Source organism: Oncorhynchus keta, chromosome 22 (genome assembly GCF_023373465.1).
Source record: "Oncorhynchus keta strain PuntledgeMale-10-30-2019 chromosome 22, Oket_V2, whole genome shotgun sequence".
Lineage (NCBI taxonomy): Eukaryota > Metazoa > Chordata > Actinopteri > Salmoniformes > Salmonidae > Oncorhynchus > Oncorhynchus keta.
Genome location: NC_068442.1, coordinates 35,805,578 through 35,823,314, shown reverse-complemented (window position 1 = coordinate 35,823,314; position 17,737 = coordinate 35,805,578). Strand labels below are relative to the sequence as shown.

The following is a 17,737-nucleotide window of genomic DNA, read 5'->3' as shown; positions in this document are numbered from 1 at the left end:
CTAGAGAGCGAGAGAAAGAGACATAGAATTTCAATAGCTTGAATTAAACCCCTAACTATTCACGTGGTAGCGCGTCATGTTATTCATCCAGTAGTGTAGTCTAATATAACTGTGTAAAATCTGTACTGTTGTTTTGAAGCAGGAGAATATACATACCGTTTTACCTAAAGTCAAATAACCTAATTGCATAATGGTTTTGGGTGCTGTAACACCAAGTAGACTAAAGCAAATGGGTCCTGTCAATCAGGAATGATGAGCTAAGACAAGTCTGTACAAAGGCTGCAGTTTTTAAACAAAGATAATGCATGAACGTCACTATGACAGGTTTGATTACGTCGGACTAAAATGCGTAACAGGGTTTGTAGTGAAACCAGCATGGTGAAACTGTGTGGGATGGCAACAACGTCATCTGGGGAATATCACTCAAATTACATCCAGATAGACAAACAATCACTTACTTGAAGTTCCAAACAAAATAAATGTCAGATCAATCAAATAACAGCCTACTGCTTATTATGCATTGAAACATCTTAACGTTGCAAATCATAGGATAGCCCAATTTAAATCATGAGTTTGTCTGTAAATGTAGTGGGATGTCAGTCTTCTTCACACACTGCTAAATTAATTTGCTGCATTCACAGCTCAATTGTAATTGGAAGTAGCTCATTGTTCCTGATTGACAGGACCCATTTGCTTTATGCCTTCTGACATCACAGCAAATTCCACATGCAATGCTATTAAATTCACAGCTCTCATTGAGCTAGGAAGAGAAGCGGAAGAGTTGCTGCTGCCTTGGCAACAGCTAATGGGGATCCTAATAAAATAGTAAATACTAGCTGTAGACAGAGGGGGTTGAGAGAGGATGGCAGGTGCTGTATGTTCCTGGACAGCTAGTTAGTGAGCCTCCTGGAGAGGAAGCTTAGAGGACTCCCAGTCCCACCACCTACATCTCCACCAAGTTTGATCAGATGATCAAAAGAGGCTCCACACACCACCATGACCGATTGGCTGAATAACCTCAATCGCACTCCCTCCTGAAGGAGAAACAGTCAGATATGCATATCAAATAGGCACATAAAAGCTTGCACGCCAGGCTACATTGCTTCTATACCACTATCTGGAGCAATAGAAAGCTAGTGTGAGGGCTTGTTGTTTCTTTAACATGCTCTTTCCCCCACCTCTCTCACTAATCAAACTCTTCCCTCCCTCCCTCCTCACCAGCACACAAAGAACAGACCTGTCCACCTGCACCAGGGGGCATAGCCAAAAGTCTAATGGAGTTCATATGAGGGTTTCAATAAGCAGTCCTTTGTACTACAGCCTGACCTAGGCTGGCAGGCTCCTCCCCAGGGTGTGTGGATGCTGACACTTAAGTCGTTTTTCTAACCACAGGACCTGACCAGGTAAAACTGTACTCACGGTCATAGTTATAGGCTATAGCTCCATCTATGGTCCAGAAAAACAGCTGGCCCTACTAACACTTTGGAAACCATATTCGGTGTAGGCGTATAGTCAAACCTGGTAAAGAACAGATACATGAGAGGAGTGTGCATGTGTTTGTGTGAGAGTGGTGTGAAGGAGATATGCGGCTGTGAATCCCACAATCACAGGCAGGTGATGACTTAATCAGCGTGACAAACAACAGTCCATCTCTCTTCATTAATCCCCACTTCGCTCTCTCTCTCTCTCCTTCATTCTCTCTCACCATCTCAGGAGCGTTGAAATTTATTCCCAGCATCCCTAGGCCTTTTCCCGCTTTCCCTCCAGTCGATCCAACCATCCCCCATATCACTGGCAGCAGTTCATGTCTCCTGGCAACCAAGAAAGTCTCTCTCTTTAGCAGCCCAGTGTCTGAGGACAATAAATACTGATAATTATTGGGTTCCCAGATGTTCTCTTCCTGTAAGGCCTATTATCAATACAGGAAAACAGGAAAAACTTCCTGCCACTGAGGGAGGGAGGGAGGGAGGGAGAGAGGGCGGGAGGCTAACAATGTAACTAGTGTTTCATTCACTCAGCAAACACACACAAGGAAAGCATTTACTATACCTCCATGGATTATTTAAAAGCTTCTGGCCTATATTGAAATATATAATGCTTTTCACAAGTACAGGGGGATGGGTTCTAGGGTGAGGAGGGTGTCCCATTTGAAAGACAGTAACGCAAAAACCCAGATCATTTGTATTAAACAGTTTAAAATTAAAGCCTATTTTAGAGTAGTAGATAGGGAGGGGGTTCATTTCAGTCACAGGAGTGAGTATACAGTGTAATATTGTCATTGCTTCAGAGTAGGGATGTTAACCTTTAAATCGTTTAGCTGGTTCGAAAAAATACATTTGACCAGTCATGCTTAAAAATCGGTCTATGGGTTAATTTGCATAATTTAGTGGAATTAAATTGGCGCGTGTGTATTTTGGTAGTCATGCATCTTATTTATCCCACGGGCACAACATACAAAGTCTAGTTTGTGGAGCGGAATAGCCAATCACCTGTCACACAGCGCGAGAGCAGCGCCTCAAAAAACTGGTACTGGAGTGAAACGCTTTCTGTAAACCCAGTCATCGCGCAACAAATAACGATTAAAAAGAGCCATTTTTATTTGTCAATCTCAACTCGTAATTAAAGCGCACCTCCCATTCGAGTACATAACCGATAGTCAACCGTAGGCAGGCTATCAGCGTGTCACCCACCTCTTTGCAATGTGAGCTTGAGGCGGTATAAATAGTTTGAAACCTGAACGTTTTACTTCACTTCAAATAATGAGGTACGTCTTACCTTGCTTCAAAGAAGCAAAAATCCACCCATAGAAAATAGGTAATTATTGTATTATTTAATTGGTTTTCATATGAACTTTCTTTCGTTGTCCAGAAGCCAAAAGGCACAATCATAGTCATATTAGAAACCAATTCTAGTTGTTGCTATTAGATTCCCTCTCCTAAATTTATATTGTATCTCAATCTCATGGAATCGCTCACATTAGGTGTGCTGTTTAGAACTGTTTTCCCGCGAATTGCATTTTGGAAAATGTTTGAAAAATGTGTTTTATTTGCTTCTTCATTACAGGAGTTGCATGTTCAATAATATAGCCTTTTGACTGGAAGACGATAGGCTTGCTAATGTTGCATGTTTCCATTAAGCTCTTGATGAAAAAGGTATGTTCCTTGTATGCGTGCCGTTTGTTGACCTGTTGATGAGGGTTGGTTAGTCGGCAACAAATTGACCGAGATGTCCATCCCTACTTCAGAGACTGGTGCTGGTGGTGGTTGGTCTAGCGACCCCCTCTCTTAGCCTCCCGACTGGGTGGCCTGACATATAAACCAAGGGGGTGAGGTGCAGATTATTTAATGTCCCTGCATTTTATAAATCTAGCCTTGATGAAAGAATTCAAGACCTTTAAGAGGGCTGAAGTACAAGTTATGACCTACATTACAACATATTAGGTATTGATTATGAACAAACATCACATTTTGTTGTAACATTGTATTTTCCACAGCCGTTTCCCCATGTTGCTGAGTGCCAGCTAGCAAAGCCACCAGTCTTCCTGTCTCTCATTCTGACTAGGCACTCAGCCTGCCAGCTGAAACACATGGAAGTCATCCAGGGAAGTGTGACTCCCTTAATCTGCTAAATCACAGCTAAGAGCTCACGAGGACCACGATCCTTCCACACAGGAGGGGAACAACAGCCTCTTCCTCTGTGGCAGTGCTAGCTCAGCCTGGGTCAGGGGCCGGGCAGAGCTGAGTCCACACAGCCAGCAGGGAAGGGAACAACAACCTCTTCCTCTGTGGCAGTGCTAGCTCCGCCTGGGTCAGGGGCCGGGCAGAGCTGAGTCCACACAGCCAGCAGGGAAGGGAACAACAGCCTCTTCCTCTGTGGCAGTGCTAGCTCAGCCTGGGTCAGGGGCCGGGCAGAGCTGAGTCCACACAGCCAGCAGGGAAGGGAACAACAACCTCTTCCTCTGTGGCAGTGCTAGCTCAGCCTGGGTCAGGGGCCGGGCAGAGCTGAGTCCACACAGCCAGCAGGGAAGGGAACAACAACCTCTTCCTCTGTGGCAGTGCTTGCTCAGCCTGGGTCAGGGGCCGGGCAGAGCTGAGTCCACACAGCCAGCAGGGAGGGGAGAGAGCCAGGCAAGGCTGACTATGGAGTGCTATTGCAGGGTCTTTTCCTACCATCTATAATGATAAAGTTGCCTAATTAAATGCCAATCTAAGGTCATTCAGTTTTGCATTCATGTGTTAAGGTTACGATTTGTAAAGGGCAAACTGTTAGTTGGTCTGGCCTGTACCCAAGGGCAACTACTGCCCGGAGTGGTATGGGAACATGCCCCAGGTTAGTGGTGTCATCTCAACCACCCTGTTCGCATGCCTCCATCTCTTCACCCCTCGTGTGATCCATCACTCTTTAAAAACACTCGTCTTCCCTTGCTCCTCAAGCCTGGCATTAATCCTGCTTAAGGCAGAGAGTAAATCCCTTAATGAAGATGAAGTGGGGCCGCCCATTAACTACGCTCTCAAGTTCAGGGCATCCTGGCAGCAAGGGTGACACACACACACAGGGTTGCAAGAGGTTTCATATGAATGAATGACAGACCAAACCTTTTACATCTGTTCCCTTTGAACAGAGATACCATCTCAGACCTCACGATTGACAACACTTCCTCCCACCTTTATGTGGATCCCAGGAAGAGTAGCTGCTGCATGCCCAGTAGCTAATGGGGATCCTAATAAACAAAACCTACAAAGTCACTCACTTATGTCCTCACCTATTAAATGTCTGATTTCAATAAGATTATAGAGCCATGCTACATTACATTAAACCAGTGGGTTGGTGGTTATGACAGTTTGGCATACCATGTTGGATTAATTAGCCAAATGATTTTGAAAAATGCCTAAAAAGTAACTTACTTCCCTCAGAAACACAGTTGTCATTCAAAACAGTGAATTATTAAATCAGGTATTTTTCAACACGCCATTATCCATTGAGCGGCACTGACGCACAGAGAGGATGTGTGGACAGTTAGGGGACAAGGGAGGAAATTACAAAGAAAAATGATCAAATGACTGAGTAACCAAATCTGCAGCGCTATCAAACAGGAGGGAGATAGAAACAAAGTGTTTTAAGAGCCTGCTGTATTGTTAGAGTTTCTGAATCCATTCATATATTAATCATGCTGCACATGATTAGAAGCAACATTGGAATTAGCCTGAACACCAAAAACCAACAGAGGAAGTGGCAATGCAAGGGACATTATCTCCATAATGATGCATTTTCACACTTTGTTCCAAATTGGACAGAATCATCACATATTGCCATGCACAATGTCAGAATTGCTGCAGCAAAATATCACAAGGGATTGAGTGAGTCACATTAAAATGAAACCCAGAAAGGCCGATTCGCCATATGAGAGCTCATGATGAATATTATTAGCCTAATGACAATCTCCAGCTGTATGAGACATGTGATTTATCAACATGAGGGTGAATATTACAGGGAAGAAATGACTCAGAATGAGTCTTTTGTTGTGTTGAAAAGGAGAGGGGGAGAATGAGAATCACCAACAGTGGCTTGCTGACACCAGAGCCCCACTATCCACGAGTTCAACAGATCTAGATCAAAGCCAGGTAACATCAGAGGAAATGGATCCACTTATCTGGTCTCTTCTAGGTGGCCTATATATGTAGTGGGATATTGGGACTAGGGTGTCATTTGAGATTACACCCGATTCACTCTGATTAGTCTCTAACATGGTTCACTCACACTGCATTCAATAAACCTACATAATAAAGTGTAAGCTAACACCCATGCCCTCTGTCCTGCAATACAACAGAAAACTGACATAACTTACTCATAAACATGATTGTAGCCAACTGTGTGTCAGGTGGTTCATTCCTCTTCAATGTGTCTGTTTTATAATTCGAGCACAAGCAGCATCATTCTAGAGATGCATCCTGGCTCTCCCTGCCTCTCGGTCTGATCGAGAGTAAGCCTGGCCGGGTGAGTGTGTTCAGGCTGTAGTGTCAAGTGCTGCTTGCCTCTCACCCAGCCTGACCCTGCCTGATGCTGTGGATCTCTGAAGACTGGCTCCCAAAACCCAAACAAACGCCAGCCAATCCCTTCTCGTTGTGTGAATATGTGAGCATGGGGCAGAGCAGAACAAAATGGGCTCGGCTGGAAGCATTAGACCATATACTCAGCGGACCTGCAGGCTGGCGGAGATGATTCATACAAACTGACCCAGTTCTAAGTATATGTGTACAGTGGGCCTGTGCCAGCTCAGCTGTGGACTTCGACAGCAGAGACTCCTATTACACACCTGATCATCAACAGGACCAGACTACCGCATCAAGCCAGTGAATGAGGATGGCTCCATTGTGTGTGGTTTAGACTGGAGGGAGAGTGTTGGGTAACCAGGGAACAGGCTTGTAGACTCCTGTGTGGGAAACCGAGTCTAACCCCCAGTGCTAGAACACCTAACCATTAGGAAAGGAATGCTGTTTTTTCTGCATAAAACAGTTTTTTTCCCTTCATTTTTTCAACCGCCTAAGACAAAATACATTTTCTGGATTGAAAAACGCTTAGTATAAACTTAAACGACTAAAATCAGACAAAATATGTAGAAAAGATAAATGGGCCGATATATTTGTCGTCAGAGATTTACATACACCATAGCCAAATACATTTAAACTCAGTTCACAATTCCTAACATTTAATCCTAGTAAAAATTAACTGTCTCACGTCAGTTAAGATCACCACTTTATTTTAAGAATGTGAAATGTCAGAATAATAGTAGAGAATTATTTATTTCAGCTTTTATTTCTTTCATCTCATTCCTAGTGGATCAGAAGTTGACATACCCTCAATTAGTATTCGGTATGTTTGCCTTCAAATTGTTTAACTTGGGTGAAATGTTACGGGTAGCCTTCCACAAGATTCCCACAAAAAGTTGGGTGAATTTTGGCCCATTCCTCCTGACAGAGCTGGTCTAACTGGGTCAGGTTTGTAAGCCTCCTTGCTCGCACACGTTTTCTCAGTTCTGCCCACAAATCTTTGATAGGATTGGAGGTCAGGGCTTTATGATGGCCACTCAAATACCTCGACTTTGTTGTCCTTAAGCCATTTTGCCACAACTTTGGAAGTATCCTTGGGGTCATTGTCTATTTGGAAGACCCATTTGCGACCAAGCTTTAACTTCCTGACTGATGTCTCAAGATGTTGTTTCAATATATCCACGTAATTTTCCATCCTCATGAAGCCATCTATTTTGTGAAGTGCACCAGTCCCTCCTGCAACAAAGCACCCGCACAACATAATGCTGCCACCCCCGTGCTTCACGGATGGGATGGTGGTCTTCAGCTTGCAAGCCTCCCCCTTTTCTTCCAAACAGAACAATGGTCATTATATGCAAACAGTTCTATTTTAGTTTCATCAGACCATAGGACATTTCTCCAAAAAGTATGATTTTTGTCACCATGTGCAGTTGCAAACCGTAGTCCGGCTTTTTTATGGTGGTTTTGGAGCAGTGGCTTCTTCCTTGCTGAGGGGCCTTTCAGGTTATGTCGATATAGGACTCGTTTTACTGTGGATATACACACTTTTGTACCCGTTTCCGCCAGCATCTTCACAAGACCCTTTGCTGTTGTTCTGCGATTTATTTGTGCTTTTCGCACCAAAGTACGTTCATCTCTAGGAGACAGAACGCATCTCCTTCCTGAGCAGTATGACGGCTGAGTGGTCCCATGGTGTTTATACTTGTGTTCTATTGTTTTATACAGATGCACGTGGTACCTTCAGGCATTTGGAAATTGCTCCTTGTGGAGGTTTACAATTGTTTTTCTGAGGTCTTGGCTGATTTCCCCCATGATGTCAAGCAAAGAGGCACTAAGTTTGAAGATAGGCCTTGAAATACATCCACAGGTACTCCTCCAATTGACTCAAATTATGTATATTAGCCTATCAGAAGCTTCTAAAGCCATGACATCATTTTCTGGAATTTTCCAAGCTGTTTAAAGTCAACTTAGTGTATGTTAACTTCTGGTCCACTGGAATTGTGATACAGTGAATTATAAGTTACATAATCTGTCTGTTCAAACAATTGTTGGGAAAATTACTTGTGTCATGCACACAGTAGATGTCCTAACCGACTTGCAAAAACTATAGTTTGTTAACAAGAAATGTGTGGAGTGGTCGAAAAACAAGTTTTAATGACTCCAACCTAAAGTGTATGTAAACTTACGACTTCAACTGTATGTTAACAATTCTTAGTAATGAATTCAAGAGCATTGATTTTGTTATGTTTGAGCAGAAGACCGTAGTATTAGGAAATTTGCTTTAACACTACAACATTTTCTCTCTGCTCCATGATGAGCTGCCAAGATGGGGGCCTCAAATTCTCTTGCCCGGGGCCTGAACCAAATCCAGCCGTGCAGACGATCCTGCCACGCCCCTGTCACACTCACCACCTAAAGCCCATTTTTATCCAGAAAAAAACCTTAGTGTGTTTCAACCAGCCCAGAACCCTCCCCCCCAGGCTTCAACACCTCCCCCTCTACACCCCCACTGCCTCTCTAAGATTATAAAATGGTGTTTCTCTTTTATGAATAATGTTGCACGGTATGCCGAAACGTCTGTACTTTTTCAATTATAGAACAAGAAGAAACTGTTTGGTACTAGAATTGTTAATACTTTCGGTACTTCTGTCAAATGTGTCTTACGGATCACGGCTATCATCACAGCCGATGTGCTAGGAGTCTGGGCTAAATCATGTTAGCTTCACTTAGCCTGCGCTAGGAGTTTGGGATGCATCATGTTAGCTCCACTTAGCCAGCGCTAGGAGTCTGGGATGCATCATGTTAGCTCTACTTAGCGTGCGCTAGGAATCTGGGATGCATCATGTTAGCTCCACTTAGCCAGTGCTAGAAGTCTGGGATGCATCATGTTAGCTCTACTTAGCCTGCGCTAGGAGTCTGGGATGCATCATGTTAGCTCCACTTAGCCTGCGCTAGGAATCTGGGCTGCATTATGTTAGCTCCACTTAGCCAGCGCTAGGAGTCTGGGCTGCATCATGTTAGCTCCCCATTCATGCTGCACATTAGTTGACACACTTGAATAATAAAACATGGCATGTAGAAATGTTGAAACTGTTCGCAAAACAATGTCCATTGAGGCAAGAAGATACCGGTAACTTCCAGCTTTGTAGCTCAACTTTCCTTGCTATTCTAGCTGACAGTGAAAGCTAACATCAATTGACTACCCTAGTACTTAGTTTGTGATAATATGCAAACCATAACACAAAATAGGCTGATATCAAATCTGATTGTCACCAAAACATTATTAATTCACTTAAATCTGTCTCTCTCACATCTTTCCCAAAGATGACCTATTGCTCAGCGATCTGAAGGTGTGAGTAGGGCTCCTGACGGGCCACTCCCCTCCTGCCTCATGAATGATGTCATTACTGGTTAAAGAGACAGTGCACACTTCCCAAAATAAGCTACTTCTATGCAAATGTTGGATCAGTACAATAAAATAAGTACAAAATGTAAGGGAAACAGATTGTCTTAATTATTATCCACATAATATTTCACATTTCCAGTTGCTGCAGGATTATATTCCTGGTATAGCAAACTGATGCAAATTAAAGATCCTACATCTGTATCATAGGCCTGTGGTATAACAGGCTAATACCTACACCTTAACTAAAGTTTTTAAACTTCATTACAGTAAAATCAAAAGTCAGTCAAGCCATTGATAATAGGGAAAATACAAGAAGGATATTATATTGTGGCAAACATTACAGTTGGAACTTAATTTGGCTCCCCAAAAAATGGCTTAACAGAATGAAACAAAACACTTACGAACTGGTTTAAACTTTCCCAAAACTTTTGAACAGGCTAAATTGCAGCAATTACCAAGAAAGGCTACTGCCTAACGTACCCAACTAATGATAGCAGTTAGCTAATGATATACAAGACCAGTCAAAAGTTGACACCGACTCATTTTAGTTTTTTTTTATATTTTTACTATTTTCTACATTGTAGAATAATAGTGAAGCCATCAACACTATGAAATAACGCGTACAGAATCTTATAGTAACCAAAAAAGTGTTAAACAAATCAAACTATATTTTATATTTGAGATTCTTCAAAGTAGCCATTCTTTGCCTTAACAGCATTGCACACTCTTGGCCTTCTCCCGACCAGCTTCATGAAGTAGTCATCTGGAATGCATTTCAATTAACTGTGTGCTTTGTTAAAAGTTAATTTGTGGAATTGCTTTCCTTCTTAACACATTTGAGCCAATCAGTTGAGTTGTGACATGGTAGAGGTGGTATACAAGATGGCCCTATTTGGTATAAGACCAAGTCCATATTATGGCAAGAACAGCTCAAATAAGCTAAGACAAATGACAGTCCATCATTACTTTAAGACATGAAGGTCAGACAACTTTGAAAGTTTCTTAAAATGCAGTCGCAAAAACCACCAAGCGCTATGATGAAACAGGCTCTAATGAGGACCGCCACAGGAAAGGAAAGACCCAGAGTTACCTCTGTTGTAGAGGATAAGTTCACTAGAGTTACCAGCCTCAGAAATTGCAGCCCAAATAAACGCTTCAGAGTTCAAGTAACAGGCACATCTCAGCATCAACTGTTCAGAGCAGAATGCGTGAATCAGGCCTTCATGGTCGAATTGCTGCAAAGAAACCACTACTAAAGGACATCAATAAGAAGAAGAGACTTGCTTGGGCCAAGAAACACGAGCAATGGACATTAGACTGGTGGAAATCTGTCCAAATTTGAGATTTTTTGTTTACAACCGCCATGTCTTTGAGAAACGCAGAGGAGGTGAAAGGATGATCTTAGCATCTGTGGTTCCCACTGTGAAGCATGGAGGTGGTGGTGTGATGGTGCTTTGCTGGTGACATGGTCTGTGATTTATTTAGAATTCACCAGCATGGCTACACAGCATTCCGCAGCGATACGCCATCCGATCTGGTTTGCGCTTTTTGGGACACCTCCAGGCGGTGTAAGGGCTATTTGAGTGATGAGTGCTGCATCAGATGATCTGGCCTCCACAATCACCCGGCATCAACCCAATTGAGATGGTTTGGGATGAGTTGGACAGCAGAGTGAAGGAAAAGCAGTTAACAAGTGCTCAGCATATGTTGGAACTCCTTCAAGACTGTTGGAAAAGCAGGTGAAGCTGTTTGAGAAAATCCCAAGTGTGCAAAGTAGAAGTCGACCGATTAATCGGAATGGCCGATTTCAAGGTTTCATAACAATCGGAAAATCGGTATTTTTGAACTCCGATTTGGCCGTTTTTTTTTACACCTTTATTTAACTAGGCAAGTCAGTTAAGAACTGACACATTCTTAACTTGAAATTGATTTTATTGATTTATTATATTAAGTTAAAAAAAAGTGTTAATTCAGTATTGTTGTAATTGTCATTATTACAAAAAAAAACATTGTTTTAAATAAATAAAAAATATTTAAAAACCGGCCGATTAATCGGCATCGCCTTTTTTTGGGTCATCCGATAATCGGCCGGTATCGGTTTGAAAAATCATAATTGGTCGACCGATTGCAAAGTTGTCATCAAGACAAAGCTACTTTGAAGAATCAATATATACTATATTTTTTTTTACCCCTTTTTCGTGGTATCCAATTGTTTAGTAGCTACTATCTTGTCTCATCGCTACAACTCCCGTACGGGCTCGGGAGAGACGAAGGTTGAAAGTAATGCGTCCTCCGATACACAACCCAACCAAGCCGCACTGCTTCTTAACACAGCGCCATCCAACCCGGAAGCCAGCCGCACCAATGTGTCGGAGGAAACACCGTGCACCTGGCAACCTTGGTTAGCGCGCACTGCGCCCGCCCCTGCCACAGGAGTCGCTGGTGCGCGATGAGACAAGGATTTCCCTACCGGCCAAACCCTCCCTAACCCGGACAACCACCCGGTCGCGGCCGGTTACGACAGAGCCTGGGATACAGAGTGGCACAGCTGGCGCTGCAGTACAGCACCCCTGCGCCACCCGGGAGGCCCCAATATAAGATATATTTTGATTTGTTAAACACTCTTTTGGTTACTACATGATTCCATGTGTTATTTAATCTTTTTGATGTCTTCACTATTATTTTACAATGTAGAAAATAAAAAATAAAGACAAACTTTAAAAATAATACCCACTCACATTACATTTAATGTCCAAACAAACATTGCAGTTGTAGCCTACGTCCAATGAGGTCTTTGCACTCACAATGGCCAACGCACATTTCATGCGTTCTGTATCTCAAAGCCATATTAAATATCTTTGTAAAATAGTTTCTATTTAACTCATAATTGAGAAGTATACTATACCTACAGAAAGCTTAGAACATCCTCTCGCCATCTGTGACAACACAATAGCTGTGTTATACCAGCAATTGGATTTGACAATGTTACACAATCAGAACAATTTTCTTTTGCCTAGGGCATTTGTTTTCTCCAGAGACAGAGACAGACACAGAGCGAGAAACAGAGAGCGAGAGAGAGACACACTTGCTAGACACAGAAGTAGGCCAAATCAAAGGGTCGCAAAAAGTGATTAATGGTCACAGTCTGAAGCCTTTTCACCAGAGCCACTAACTTTTGTTTAACTTCATTGAAAAAGGACTCAATCTTCGCAATCAACAGTAACTTAGGCCAAGGCTCCTCAATTGCGTTCTCCCTCTCCTCAGTAGCAAGGCAGCCCTGGAGAATTTGTCCGGCTACAATTTTATTACTGGCAAAGTAAACTGTGGAGTGTACTCTGAATCTGAATAGGCTGGTGTTAACAATGAGTGGGTGATTCTGATCTAAGCCATAGGGGACTGGACTATTGGTCAGGGCAGGATACAGAGTAGCCTACTGTGTGGAAACACTAGCAGATAGCAGGATAGTATTTTCCGTCAAACCCAAGCAGGGGGAAAGGAGAGATTACATTAGCCTACATTAGAACAGCAAAGCTGTTGAAAGCTTTTAAACTCTTTGCATAAGGTACTATCCGCTTCCTTCCACAAGCTCAGCTCCAAGTGAAACAGAAATCAGCCTAAATGACAACACAATACAGGTTTTATTTGACGTACACCTAACCTATATAAAACATTCAACAATGAAATTAGCAGCAATAAAGCTACTGCTTTGCATTGAAGCTTGACAAGGTGGGGCACGGGTTGAGGAATCAGTCACCACCTATGATATTTTAAAGTGCTCTGAGGACCTGGCTTGGCTGTAGACGGAGTCTGAGTGGCTGGAATGACAAACTACTGAAAAAGATGGGAAAGCTGGGGGTGGACAAAATGCTGCACAATGGCTGCAAAGTCAAGTGCCATCCCCCAGACCACTTGGTGCATTCTGTATGCCATTTTATATTCTGTTTTGTTATGGCCTATCTTGCATGTCCAGTGCCAGCCTAACAGTAGCTTTTTGCTTTCTAGATAACTGCTTCCTACAGTGGGCTAAAGGGACTGATTTGGTTTCTGTTCCATTCTCTCTGGAGACTCAGGTGGAGCCCGACCTGTGACATTCTCAGGTGGAGCCGGACCTGTTTCTCACCACTGGGGCCCACATGGAGTTCCCTTTCCTTCTCAAACACAGACACGCAGCTACATGTCACCACAGACAGGACAGTATCTTAAGATTTCTTGGTGTAATATTATCATCATCAAGATTTCAGCTCTAAAAATGTTTTTCTCTGCGACTAATTCATCCTCTAAAAATGAGGGATTGTTGAAGCTTTCAACACAAGGCTAAATATGATCTTGTATCTTACATACAGTGCCTTCAGACGGTATTCATACCCCTCAACTTAATGAACGTTTGTGTTACAGCCCGATATAAAAATTGATTAAATATATTTTTTCCTCACCTATCTACACACATACCCCATAATGGCAAAGTGAAAACATGTTGTGTTTTTTTTTAAATGTTGGCAAATTTATTGAAAATTAAATAAAGAAAGCACTAATGTACATAAGTATATACACCACTGAGTCAATACATGTTAGAATCACCTTTGGTAGCAATTACAACTGTGAGTCTTTCTGGTTAAGTCTAAGAGCTTTGCACAACTGGATTGAAAAATATTTGCCCATTATTCTTTTCAAAATGCTTCAACCTCTGCCAAATTGGTTGCTGAACAATGCTAGACAGCCATTTAAGTCATGCCATAGATTTTCAAGCAGATTTAAGTCAAAACTGTAACTCGGTCAGGAACATTCGCTGTCTTCTTGGTAAGCAACTTGTGTAGATTTGGCCTTGTGTTTTAGGTGATTGTCCTGATGAAAAGGTGAATTCATCTCAGTGTCTGGTGGAAAGCAGACAACCAGGTTGTCCCTCTAGCATTTAGCCTGTGCTTAGCTTCATTCTGTTTACTTTTATTGTAAAAAAACGCCCTAGTCCTTAACGATAACAAGCATACCCATAAACGATGAAGCCGCCACTATTCTTCAACATATAGAGAATGGTACTCTGTAATGTGTTGGATTTGCCCCAAACATAATTTTTTGTCCTGAATACAAAGCGTTAATTGCTTTGCCACATTTTTTGCAGTATTACTTTAGTGTCTTGTTGTAAACAGGATGTATGTTTTGGAATATTTTTTTATTCTGTCCAGGCTTCCTTCTATTCCCTCTGTCAATTAGGTTAGTATTGTGGAGTAACTACAATGTTTATCCATCCTCAGTTCTATCACAGCCATTAAACTCTGTAACTGTTTTAAAGTCACCATTAGCCTCATGTGAAATCCCTGAGTGGTTTCCTTCCTCTCTGACAACTGAGTTAGGAAGGACACCTGTATCTTTCTAGTGACTGGGTGTATTGATACACCATCCAAAGTGTAATTAATAATTTCACCATGCTCAAAGGGATATATTCAAAGTATTTTTTTACCCATCTACCAATAGGTGCCCTTCTTCACGAGGCATTGGAAAACCTCCCTGGTCTTTGTGGTTGGATCTGTGTTTGAAATTCACTACTCCACTGAGGGACCTTATAGATAATTGTGTGTGTGGGGTACAGAGATGAGGTAGTCATTAAACAATCATGTTAAATGCTATTATTGCACAGAGTGCATCCATGCAACTTGTGTGGCTTGTTAATCACATTTTTACATCTGAACTTATTTACGCTTGTCATAACAAATGGGTTGAATACTTAGACAACACATTTCAGCTTTCATTTGTAAACATTGCCAAAAACGTAATTCCACTTTGATGTTATGGGTTATTGTGTGAAGGCCAGTGACAAAGAAATCTTAATTTAATCCATTTTAAATTCAGGCTGTAAGACAACAGGTGAGGCACTGTAGGTGAGCTCAACCTGAGGTGGGGTTAAAAGGGAGTTGGAGGGAATCCTAAATCAAACATGAGATCTACTGACAATGATCATTCCAATTGACCCTGAGAGGTCCAGCATTAGGGTGAGGAGTCCTAGAGAGATCAGCTCCTCTTTCACTAGGTCAGAGAGAAGAGAGAACACTAGCCTGGTCCCAGATCTGTATGTGATTAATAGCACGGACAGACCAGTAGGATTGTCGAGTGTCTGCCTGCCAAGAGTACGCTGCACCCCTGAGCAAAGTGCAGGACGTAATTTACAAACCAATTGTACATGGGCGAAAAATGGCAGCTGTCATAAGCACCACCTGCCGGTGGGCGACTAACACACAGCAAAGTCAGCAAGTGAACGGCGAACAATTACACAATCTATTGAACCTAATAACCTGAACTCAATAAAAACCTTTGACGGTGAAATTAGCAGAAAGAACACTACTGCTTTACATTGAAGATTAACAAAGAGTCCGAGGCAAGAGTTAAGAGGACTCGGTCACCAGTGTTGTAGTCGTCACTAAACCTAGAGTCCGAGTCGAGTCTCAAGTCTCCTGTCCTCGAGTCACGAGTCCCTACGGCTAAGTTCGATACAAGTCCGACTCAGAGTCACCAATGGTCAAGTCACAAGTCCCTATGGCTAAAGTCATTACTAATACTGCCGGATTGATGCTCTTCTGAAGCTAGATTCACACCTCTATTGATTTGGCTGAAGAAAACTAGTGGCGGGCCGGCGGGAAGATTTTTATTTGAGCATTGAAGTAACGCAACGATTTCCTTCCTATTGTCCAATGGTCATAATTGCCTGCAATATGCAATAGCCTATGAAACAAATAAGTCCTTCATACACATTTTAAAATAATGTTCAATAATTATGTCAAATCCGTAATGTTTTGAAGGGATAGTGTCTAGAAGAAATTGCTCCTGTTAGATTGACTGGATTATTATTTGCAATAATTGTAACAGTCTCTCAGCTACTTTTTTGTAATTGCCCACTGATGTGTGTAGGTTTTTTATTACAGAGTGAAAAGTAAAGGGAGACTTGTCAGAACGAGACAAATTCAAAGACAGCCTACTTTTCTATACTCAAGGGGAGAGAGTATACTATTCAATACTATTGTTTTACATTTCCAAGAGCAGTTTGTGTTTCTTAACCAGGCAAAGCTAAATAGTAGGCTGGTGATTGGTGGTAACCGGGAAGCAAGAGCCGCTTGTGCGATGTGCAGCCAAGCTTGCTACACATCGCTTGCTTCGCCACAGCTCAAGAGCTGATGTCGACTGTGCGCCGCTGTGGCGCGTCCTTCATATTGCTATAGAACAGAACACTGGCTTCTCTGTGCAACCTGTGCTGTTAATATTTTACTTATCATAGCAGCCTATCCAGTCCAAGTGCAAATACAAGTGAAGGGAAGGCGAGTCCGAGTCACCAAAATTCGAGTCAAAGTCAAGCCATGTCATGAAAATTGGGATGAGTTGGACTCGAGTACGACAACACTGCCAGCCACCACCTATGATATTTGGAGTGCTCTGGGGACACGGCTTGGCTGTAGACAGAGGCTGCGGAAGGGTGACTAGGGCCCTATAAAATCTGCATTGCGGACAGAATCACGGAATCCAGACATGAAACGGAATTCAACAATATATATATATATATATATATATATTTTTTTTTTTTTTTTAATTGAATTTTGTAGGAAATCAACTAAATGTATTGAACTTATTTGAAAATTCATTACATTTGCCCAAGTTAATCAAAAGACATGAACAAAATGCATCAGTGATTCGTATTTTCCTGCAACTTCCTGAAACAGCAACATGAACGACCCTGTCTGTCTGTGTTCGTGTATATGTCCACACAATGTCTAGCGATGATGCTAATAATAATAATAATAACATTCTTCTGGTAGAGATGAACGCTTTCCCAAAATCCCAAAAAAGTAGACGATGCCTACCTAACCAAACAATGGTCTCTAGCTGGTGCATTAAAGGGTAACTACACCCAAAATTAAATTTCTTAGATTTTTCTCAGCCCTCAGGTTTCCTGATGTGGTTTAAGCATTGTTGTGGCCTTAGAAAATACAATGTTGTTCATCTATAAAAAAAAAGTGCCGGATGTCATTTACAAACTGATTTTACATGAAGAAATAGGCGAAAATGTCTGTCAGTTGCCCACCGGCAGGAGGTCCCAATTAAACAAAAAAGGCATTTCACTGAACTTGTGCACGTGACCTTAAAACAAGAAACCATCAGCAATTGAACAAAACATTGATAACCCCCTGCGATTGTCTGTGATAAGGGTTCCTGTCTCTCTGACTGGTGAAAGAAGAGCTGATCGCTCTAGGATTCCTCTCCTTAATGCTGGATCACTCAGGGTCAACTGGAATTAACATTCTCA

General features: G+C 42.1%; 1 protein-coding gene and 1 long non-coding RNA gene across 7 annotated transcripts in view; one reads left to right on the top strand and one right to left on the bottom strand.

The window, feature by feature from the left end:
* Positions 1 to 17,737, bottom strand: part of LOC118373937 (protein strawberry notch homolog 2-like) — a 128,382-nt gene that overhangs the window by 97,318 nt on the left and 13,327 nt on the right. The gene's annotated exons all lie outside the window — the stretch shown is intronic.
* On the top strand, positions 8 to 7,837 carry LOC118378471 (uncharacterized). The gene is made up of 3 exons (XR_004824441.2): positions 8 to 3,152; positions 3,245 to 3,325; positions 3,494 to 7,837. It is a non-coding gene; the product is annotated as an uncharacterized LOC118378471 (long non-coding RNA).